We start from the raw sequence: 11669 nt of genomic DNA on the forward strand, positions 1-11669 counted from the left end.
AGGGAACAAAATTGGTACCTGATTTTAGTTGCTGCAATGTAGCTTCACCATTATTCAAGCATCAACATTATGAACCTTTGAGTTTTAAATATAAACTTTGAGATTGTCAAGTACTAAACATATTTTTAAGGATTGAGATTTGCACTATAATGTGGATTGAAACATCTCAAATATATAAACACCTGCACTCACACATACAACAATAGGAGGAAACATTAATTTGCAAGCTTATCTACATCTGATAAAAATAATTCATTTAAAAATTAAGTTCTAAATATATGTGAGTTCTCATAATTTGGAATCTTTATTTGGTGCTTATATCCGAGTTAGCAGGGATGCCTACACCAATTATATATTATCTTATTTGAACTGCTTTCACTAAACTCCATCAAGATGATTAAATTGGTTATCAAAATTAGAGCATCTCAGACTTTACATCTACATAAATTAAGCACAAAAATTATTATTAAAGCACATATTTTTGTAGTTATGTAATAGACATGATATGATATGAGTATTGAATGCCCTTGACTTTGAAAATTATGGAGTCTAGACTTCACGACATAGCTTATCAGAGTTTATTATATGGTGACTTTTATTGACTATTTTACCTGGTGACTTCATGATATAATATTATGTACTGAATAAAACTGCCTTCTCTAGGACCTTGAAATATCCTAATGTAGAAGAATCTCCTTCCACCATTTTTCTGCAACTGCATGATTTTGAAAGACTTCTCCTTCACTTAGGGTATGATCAAGTTGTCTCATTTCAAACATTTTTACACCGACTTGATTATATAGAGAGTATATAAAATGTATCCTAACCTACTACATGCAAACTTGAATTTACAATGAAACAAAGGGTTCTATAGTTAATATGTCATGTAATACATTGTATTACTTTACAATAAGTTTGTTACAGAATGCCTTTATGCCTAAAATAATAAAAATTAAGTATCATAAATTTTAAGTGGCCAAAGTACACATAAGTTAGACAAATACATTTAAATTCTCTAGAAGAACCCTTCTTTATAAAATCAAAAATCAATGCAAAATTAGCATAGATAATAACTATACACCTGGTTTTCCACTCCATTGGGATCATCAAGTGTTGCCCAGTAAAGTAATTGTTTAAGGGGGTTGGATAAAATTACTAAACAAATCAATGTATTATGAAAGTAAAGTAAGAACAGAAGAATCAAATAACATTTTATATTGATCTTTGATAAACTGTTACAAAACTCTCTCAAGAACAATATTCTTAAGAGTTGTTAGGTTATACGAATACTCTAGTTAAGCACCACACCTAAAGTGTTAACCTATTATGTGTTTGTATACTACACAGCTACAATCAAACACTATCAATCACAAGATATGTTATAGTATAATTCTAAAACTTTCTATATATATCTAAATCAACTACGATCCTATAAATCAGTACCTCCTAATTTATCCCGCAGAATTGACTTATCCACTCAGATCCTAACAGTCTTCTTATCTGACGTACTGACATATCCTGACTGTCAAACAGATCCTGATTGGCTTAACATATCCTGATTCCTTTGTCAGATCCTGACGCCTTGATAAATCCTGATTCCTGACATAGACAGTTCCTAATAATCTCCCCTATTTTATGCTTTGCAAAATAAGCATAAATTCTATTAATTTCTAGTGCCAAAAACCAAAGAGACAAATTATAGAGTACAAAGCATAATTATTTCATACTTAAATCTTCATATTCCTTGATAAACTCTACATTATCTCTGAACAAAAGCTTTAAATCTGTCATCAATCTTCTTCAATAATATCTCTTGTAATCTGATCTTCAAGTTCTTCTCATATCCATATTTATCTGACAGTTGATAGATAACAGCCCTTAAGTTTCTGATAGGAGTTCTTTGAATCATCAACTCCTCCACTGTCATATAGCAAGCTTTAGAGCCATCATGATTCATAGTTATGTATCTTTGTGTAAGAACATTTTCAATCATAGTTTCTCTTATCTTCATGTTGACTTCTTGCCCTTTGAAATTTATGTATGTAGGAATATATGATCCAAAGTAATATTGACCATCATCCAGTATCCTTTTTCTGATATTGGCAAGAATCATTTTTGACCATAACCTTAAAATTTCATCTTCAACTCTTAGCAAATAGTGAATGTATTTCAGTTCCTTTGTAGACATGATCAGCAGTTCATCTACTAAAAGAAATTGAACTTGATCATTTCACAATATCAGTAAGATATTTTGCTTAGGTTCAGAACCATCATGTTTGTTAAGAATAATCTTCACAGCTTCAATTCTATCTAGATAATCAACAGTTACTTCCTGACCAAGACTATCAGCAAGAGTGAAGTTCAATAACTTTAAGTTGACGAGTTTAGTTTCTTGATTTCTTATTCAAGCTCTTGTGAATGTTTCAATCAACTTGAAATTCTTGGATTGTACGAACCAAGACTTCTTATCTCCCATGGTATTAGAACCAGGTAAACCATCCATCCTTATTCCTCCAGAATTAAAGCACAGTTTATCATCACAAATAAGATCAGCAATATTTCTCTATTTGTACTTATTCTTGATCTTTGGAAATACTTGAGCTTTCCTTTATGCTCTTTCATATAACATCTTCATATCTGTACTCCTCCATTTATTCCCTTCAGATATTCCAAGCATATTTTTATATGCATGATTTGCTTTATCAATAGTAATTCTGATTTTTCCTTCCTATGCCTTTTCTTCTCTGTCGAAAGCCATTTATTCTTCCTTGAAATTTTCAGCATTTAAAGCATCAACATAAGCAGAAAGAATCTGTAAATCCATCCAAAATAGAATGTATTCTCTTCAATTTTAACAGAATCAGGAATTACTATAACATGGTCAGTGTTAGGAAAAGAATCAGAACTTGTATCTTTGTTGTCAGGAATTAAACTTGGGGTAACAAGAACAGCTTCTAGATTAGATCCATGTGATCTACCCTTAAAGACTTGAGTTGACGGTGTAGTTTGATTTTGAATTCCAGTTCCGGTTTGAATTATCACAACAATAGAGGTCTTCTTTGCTTGCTTATCACCATCATCATCAGAATTGGTATTTCTCCACAAAACTGATTCAGGTTGACATTTTGTCTTTGATACTATCTCCCCTTTTTGGCATACAGACTTTGTAGAAGAGAGAGAATAGCATCCAACTTAGAATTTTTTGCATTCTAACCATCCTCTAGAGATGTCATCATCTCAGACATGTGATCTTGCTTAGTCTCCATGCTGAACATCCTCTTTATCAAGCCTTTATGTATGTGTGTTCCTTTAATAGGCACAAAACAGATCAGCAATATCTTCTCTAAGATCAACATTATCTTGTTTAAGTACAGAGACATAAGAATGCAATCCTTTGACTAAAACTGTTGTGGCCTTGATAGATGCTTTCATATCAGAAGTAGAAACCAAATGAACGGCATGATCAGCTAAAGTCGGAGAAGATTCTAGAGAGATATTTTCACTTGGTAATCTCCAGGAGTGATTCCATTCATGAGCCCTTTGAGTACTAAGAGTAGGAGCATGACCAGGTGATGAACCAAAATTATACATTTTAGATGCTTCTATTCCAGCTTTCAGAGTAGCATCATCAGGATTATCATCCTGACATAAATAGATGTTAAGAAAATAACATGATAATATAAAAAAATAATTGTTACTATTATATGTTATATTAAAATATCCTAACAAAATTGACTAAAATGATTTTGTAAATCGTTAAATTACAAAGAGAGTGAGTTGTAACAACTAACAAGTATTATATTTGTTTATTTAAATATGGTAAGTAAATTTTATAATATTTTATTAAACTAAAATATCAACTCTATATTTAAAATTATAATGTAAAGATTTTTTAGTCTCTTTAAATGTGCAAATCAAATAAAAAAAAGTGTTTTGGAGTAAAAGAAGCTATATGCAACTATAAAATCATACTAAAGTAAAAGAAGTAAAAGATGTTTTTACGAAACTGGTTTTCAATTTTATAATCATACTAAACTAAGAAACAAATAAATATTGTTTGAATTTTAGGGAAAAATGTTGTGAGAGTAAAAGGAAAATAAAATAAATCACTATAATGGCCGACAATGTATATGTATTTAATGTAGGTGCTAGATGACAATGCCACATCATATCATTCCGTATATATTTTATATAGCCAATTATGTGCACCTTGCTCTTCTTTTTAAGTCTCTTCACACTTGACCATCATTATGACCAACCCTAGAAAAGCATCCCATTTTCATGTACTCTTCCACATTTTGATCATGTTCCAATGCATTATCAGTCCCCAGCACCAGGCAGGGATGACAGTGGATGCTCATCACCTTCAGACTTAGGAAAGTTGTTCAGAATTATAAAAACTAGCGCTAAGTAGTTGTAGAAGCCTAAGTTAATCTTTAATGATATTAACACATCTGTCACTAATAGTGTTGCGCATATCCTCTGGGCACCTAGTGGGGGCTGCAGTTGTCACAGTGCAGATGAAAGCCGAGACACATTCTTTCATAGATATCTTTTAGCTAAGTCAACCAGTTCCTTTTTGAACATTTATAAATATCCAGTACTGAATCTATTCTAGTTGCTTTTTCCTTTCAAACGCTAGAAAACATGCTTTAAATATGATGTGTTAGTGTGCTTCACTAAATTGTTGAATGATCTTGCTAGCATATACACTAAATTAGTTAAGAGACACATCAACCAAATTTCATATTAAATCAGTTCATTCAGATTCATGGTCAATTTCCTAAAGGTGTAAAAGGAAACATGAATTAGTTAAATTAAAGAGACAACAATAAAAATAAACTTTAGCTACTAGTTTTTGGTACTAAAATAACAGACAAATCATTCTCATCAGATGCTCCTAATAAGAGAGAACTACTACTCATTTAATATCTCTAAGATACTTGACTTACCATCCTCTTTGCATTTAAAAGCTTATGGATCAAGGCTATTAGCTCCAGCACCAGAAGGTCCAGCATTGGGAACATCATGAACAAAACCTCCGGTCATAGCCCCTAAAAGCGCAGTATGAGATCCCCTATAGTACCACTACAAGAAATTTGGCTAAATTCGACCGAATTTTTTTGGTCGAATTTAGCTAAATATGACCGATTTTGGTCGAAAATAGCTATTTTCGACCAGCCAGTTGTTGGTCGAACAAACGCTAGTCGAAAATAAGAAGTGGCGGTCGAATTTAGCTAAATTCGACCTTACTAAATTCGACCGAATAAATTTGACCAACTAAATTCGACCGAAATTGGTTGTAAAAACTCATTCCCAAAATTTTTTGAAAAAAATTCGTAAAAATTCAAAAATCCCGCCCACAAATACTAAATTCAATCACATATGGTCGAAATTACTACGCTAAATTCATCCAAATCTGGTCGAAATTACTATGCTAAATTCGACCAAATTTGGTAGAATTTAGTAAGCGTCAGATTTTTAAAAAAACAGCAACAAAATGTAGTAAAATGCATTTTGTTGCTCAAAATTTTTTTCGGAATTCTTTACTAGTTTTTCCATAATGTAATATTAAAAAATAATAACGGACATAATAGTAATTTTTATTTACTAATATTAAAATTACATAAATATGTAATATAGATTTTAAAATACAACAAATTCTATCCTTTAGTAACATATTGGAAATCAAATATTATAAAAATTAACTCACCCAAATGATAAACAAATATGAAAAAAAAATAAAAATAAACTTAAATTGGTTCATATACATGAACTAATTAATACAAGTCTTATTTTACTTCTAAGTTTTCGGAAATAAATTTGTCGGAGGTGATGGCATAAACTCTCGTCGGAGGTGACGGAGTTGAACTCGCCGAAATTGTTGTGAAATTGTGAACTGGTCGGAATTGGTGTGAATCAGAATTGGTTTAAATTAATTTGCCATTTGGAGAAATATAATTAAAGGAGATTTAGTATGAGAGATGTGTGTGTGTATGTATATATATATATATATATATTATTTGGAATATACAAAATATGAATGAGTGTGTATGTAGTTAGAGAGTAAGGTTAAGTATGAGTGCAAAGGGAATAAAATTGAATGAGGAATATAAAGAGAAAGAGATGAGGGTGAAAAATTGAATGGTTGGGATGAAAAGATTGAGAAATAAATGAATGATCAAGATTAATTCAAGTTGGCAATCCATGTGCTTTCTTCTCGGCCAATAGAAGCGTGACAAATGGCAATTCTGAAATGTGCTAAATTCGACCAATAATGGTCAAATTTACTTTTTTCAACCAGATTTAGTCAAAAATAAAACACGGGTAAATTCTACCATTTTTTTTAATTTAGCAGTTAAATTTGACTAATTTTGGTCGAATTTTGCACCTAAATTTGACCATTTTTTGTAGAACTTAGTAGCTAAATTGAACAACTATTGTAGTATTTAATGCATATGAAACATATATTTACTAAATATTTAATATTTTAATATTTAAATAGTTTGATTTTTCACATACACTCTTAATTTAAATATATATTTTTGTGATATGACAAAATGTTAAAAAAATTAATTTGATTTTCTATTTTAACAGTCAACCAGTAGTTTAATCGTCATTTATTACTAGTGTCTAACCCTATATTGATATATCAATTTTTTAATAAAAATATATGAATGATCCAAATATACGGATGTCAAGATCTATGTATTTTAGTTATGAAAAAATGTTTAGAAATAAAAATAAATTGATTGTGTTTGTTATTTTAACAATCAACTAATAGTTTGATTATTACTTCTAACTAGTGTTTAGTCTCATATTAATGTTTTATTTTTTTTTAAAAATATATATGAATAATCCAACCGTACGGATGTTAAGATCTATATATATTAATGATATCACAAAAATTTTATAAAAAATAAATTTATCTAGTATGCCATTTCTAATCATATATTGATGTTTTGATTTTTTTAAAAAATAATTATGAATGACCCAACCGTAAAGATGTCAAGATGTATATATATTTTGGTGATGTGACAAAAGTTTTAGAAAAAATAAATTATTTTTGCTTGTTATTTTAACAATCAACCAATAGTTTGAATAGTACTTCTATCGGTATTCATGTTTCAATTTTTTTAAAATGTATATGAATATCCAACTGTACCGATGTTAAGTTTTATATATATTTTAATGATATCACAAAAAATTTAGAAAAATATAAATTTATTTAGTTTGCTATTATAATAGTTAACAAGTAGTCTCGCATGTATTTCTTACAAGTGTTTAATCCTATATTAATGTTTCAATTTTAAAAAAATATATTTATGAATGATGTAACTGTACGGATTTAAAGATATATATATATATGTAAAGATATATATATATATATATATTGGTGATGTGGAAAAAGTTTTTGAAAAAAATAAATTGATTTTTCTTCTTATTTTAACAATCAACCAATAGTTTGAATAGTATTTCTAACTACTGTTTAGTTCTGTATTGATGTTTCAATTTTTTTAAAATATATAAGAATAATTCAACCGTATGGATGTTAATATCTATAAATTTTAATGATATTACAAACTTTTTATAAAAATATAATTTATTTAGTTTGTTATTTTAACAGTCAACAAGTAGTTTGACCAGTATTTCTTACTAGTTTTTAATCCTATATTGATATTTCAGTTTTTTTAAAAAAAATATTTATGAATGATCCAATTGTACGGATGTCAAGATCTATATATTTTGGTAATATAACAAAAATTTTAGAAAAGAATGATTTTGTTTGATATTCATGTTATATTCCATATCTAATTCTTATAAATATTCATGTTTTTTAAATATTTTTTCAATCACCCTCCTAATCACATCAGCACTATACTCTAAAGTCATCCCCCTAACTATAGTAAAACCATTCTTCTCCACCTTCACATTAGCATAGGATCTCGAACAACACTCATGAGCACAGCAGCGGGTGCCTCGCAAAAAGGAACCCAGCCCATCTCCAAGATCATCTCGAACAACTTACCATCCTTCCCTAATGGCAGAAAACCTCGCTCCCTCGCTATAGGCTTCGAGAGAAGCCTCGTGTACTCCGCTTCAGCCTCGGGAGTAAAAAACCTCGGCCTCACACCACCTGCACTCAACGAATCGGTGGTTCTACTGCTTACTTGAGTTCTTTGTCTCTTGGGTGCCATTGGGATTGAATAAGACAGAATAAAAGATAAGTGTTTGAGAGAAAATTGTGTTTGAGAATTTGTGCAGTGGTGGAGAAGTTTGTGTATAAGTGTGTGTATATATAGGTGGTGAGAAAAGAATTAGATATGGAATATAAGTGGGACTACTGTTTAGTCTCATATTCATGTTTTGATTTTTTTTAAATATTTATAAATGATTCAACCGTACATATGTCATGATCGACATATTCTGGTGATATGACAAAAATTTCAAAAAAAAATAATTTATTTTGTTTGTTATGTTAATAATCAACAAATAGTTTGCATAATACTTCCAACTAATATTTACTCCCATATTGATGTTAATATTTTATAATAAATATTTATGAATAATTCAACCGTAACGATGTTAAGATCCATATAATTTAGTGATATGACAAAAATTTTAGAAAAAAAATAAATGTTTTTATTTTACTGTTTTAACAGCCAATCGTTTGACCAGTATTTCTTACTAATGTTTAATATATAAGTAAATATTTTTTATGTACACTCTTTATTTTTGACAATCTTCTCATTCGTATGGTTGATTCACTTAAAAAAATTAAAAATAAATATTATAACCCTAATTCATACCATAAACTTCATGTTTAATTATGAAAACTTATTCTTCATAATTATTAAATTAGAAGATTTTGTTATCACCATGATAGCATGTTCTAGTAAATTTATATTTAAGCATATGCCTTCTTGATATATCAATTTTTTTGTATTTGTTTTAACTAATTAAGATTTTTTTTAATTTTTATCAAATATAACACAAATAGAAATTCAACATACTTATATTATATATATATTTATATTCTTAAATATTTTTTTTAAAGAATGAAAGTGTCCTTTAATTTAAATTTTTTCTGTACATGATATTTACTAACCATTTAAAAAACAAAAACATTTTTTTTAAAAAAAATTGAAATTTTGACTGATTTCGGTCGCTTTTAGCTAAATTCTACCATTTTTCGTCTAATTTAGTAAAAAAAATTTGGTGCATTTTCTTTAGAGGAAAATTTGTTATTTCCATTCATTTTGAAAAAAAGGTGGAAAATTTCCCACCCAAACTATTTACTAAATTCGACCAAAAATGGTTGAATTTATTTTTCCAAAATTCAAGTTATTGGTGGGAAGTTTCCCCCTTTTTTGGCAAAGTACTAAATACGACCGAAAAAAAGTCATAAAAAATCGGTTGAATTTAGTTGTTAAATTTGACCGATTAAAAACGACTGCTCCTAAATTCGATCGTAAATGGTTGAATTTACCCGTGTCCCTTAAAATCGACCAAATACGGTAGAATTTAGCCGTAGTCATTTTTAGTTGGTCGAAAAATACCCTGACTTTCTTGTAGTGTACCCTGGTGGAAATGTAGGAGGAATCCCTCTTGCCCCAAGCTCAACTGGCCTCCTCATCAGCGGCTCAACCCTTAATGCTCTACGCTCACCACCATCAGCCTCGCGGGAGCCGTCTAGGTAGATGGTTAGTGGCTTAATATAGTCGTCAAATCCCAAACTACTCATCGCCCAAAGCACATCTCCTGCGGTTATGGTCTTACATTTCTCCCTCTGGCACCGGAAGTTTGCTTCACTGGTGACAAAGCTGATGAACTAAGACACACTTTCTTGTAGTAGTTCTTTGGCATTACCGGATATTTTTCCATGGAATTAAATGCTTTTCCATGTAAGGCGGATCACATTTGCCATCAACATGAACCGATCTGGGTCTTTGATGATGCATTTTTTATCTCCAGCTGTTGGATTATTGTCAATCCGGGCACTTATCATCCCTGTTGAAAGGTATACAAATAGTTATATAGCATATAAATGCAGATACTTCCTGAGATTCACAAATAAAATTGGAGTACATATCAGTTTGCCAATACTAGTGGGAGCTTTTACTTCAACAAAATCACGAAGATAAACAAAAGAACCGTTAGAATTTGCATACCATAGTTTTCTATTATCTTATTTTACTTATATTTAGAATTACACACATTGTAATTCTAATGTTTTTTTGCGCAACCTATAATCTATTGCTTGTTGATAGAAATGGGTTGTTAATTTTAGTTGTATGTTGGGAAAATGGATGCAAAAAACAAAATCTCATCTACAAATTATTCGTTGTTTTGATAAAATTTTAACAAAATCACAAAAAAATTGTATATAGATGTTGTGACGGCCTCAACCCCGGGGTCAGGAGTTGATGTTATCAACAACAACCATAAGATAAACAATTCAGTAACAGGATATAACTACGACCCCTTTACCAAGATCTTTTCCAAGTTTAAGTATAATTTAGGTTACAACTATTACAACACCAACTTACTACAATTTATCCTGATGCAATTAACCTAATACAGCAACTCAACAGACCATCTTTGTTCCAGCATAACTATCTCAGAGGTGCCTGACTCCAAAAGGAACTGGAACTTTGCCCTGACTACCACGAAAGAATCTCCTAGGCATCTGCAATATATATAAAACATTCTGCAAGGGTGAGCAATTGCTTGCTCAGCAGTACCATTGTATGAATAACAATAAAATAATGTATGATAAAACAATGATAGGAACAGAATTTATAACTCGTTAGAAAATATTAGTCGTGTGTTGTGTATAATTACCAGAATCAAGGCTTAACATGCTATTTCATTTTCACATCATCTATCTCAATAAGTTGATTTGTTAAATCAATTTTAAAACTGAATCAATCAAATCTATTGGACGTTTAACGGGTGAAGATAGTTGATCAGTCTACCCTCACCGGACAGTGACTAGCGGCCATCCAGAAATAGAATGTGTTCCGGAACTTAGGAAAAGACTAGCTAGGTTTTCCCTCATGCTGGACTAATCGGTTAAACAAAATGCCCAATCCAATTAGCCACTTACGCAACCACATGTTGGGCCGTTACCGAATAACGGGCCTCTTACGCAACTCCAATAGATCCACTGAATTCCCTTTTTGCCTCTTTCCAAAATTCCACGACATAGGTGGATCAAAACAGTCTCTTTATCCAGTTTCCAAAATCACTGTCACCTATCTCTTTTTAAAACTAATCTATCACAGCGCACTATTCAAAACTCTTTTCATTTAAATCACGTTTAGAGATAGGTGTTTTCAGAAGTTACTTTTCCCCAAAATATAATTTTAAACAACATTTTCAAATACAGGGGATACGTAACTTAAAATGTTTCTGTTCCATTACGAGAATAAAACATTTATCTATTCATATATACTGAACCACAAAAGAATGGTCAGGGGTACTTGCGTTACAGAACGTTACCACTATTACCGATTGACCTTGGACTAACTTGAACACTCTGCTTTATCGCCTTACTATCAGACTATCCTGGATCCGACTTCAACGTTCAGGTTCTTCGCTTGGAACCTCGCTACACTTGTCGACTGATGACTAGGTTATCCTTAGTTCGACTTCACTTCTGGAGT

General features: G+C 30.6%; 1 pseudogene; it reads right to left on the reverse strand.

The window, feature by feature from the left end:
- Window positions 1–4974: 4974 nt before the first annotated feature.
- Window positions 4975–10009, reverse strand: LOC141696225 (nuclear transcription factor Y subunit B-1-like; annotated as a pseudogene).
- Window positions 10010–11669: the final 1660 nt, after the last annotated feature.

This window comes from Apium graveolens, chromosome 11, assembly GCF_009905375.1.
Source record: "Apium graveolens cultivar Ventura chromosome 11, ASM990537v1, whole genome shotgun sequence".
In the NCBI taxonomy this organism is placed as follows: domain Eukaryota; kingdom Viridiplantae; phylum Streptophyta; class Magnoliopsida; order Apiales; family Apiaceae; genus Apium; species Apium graveolens.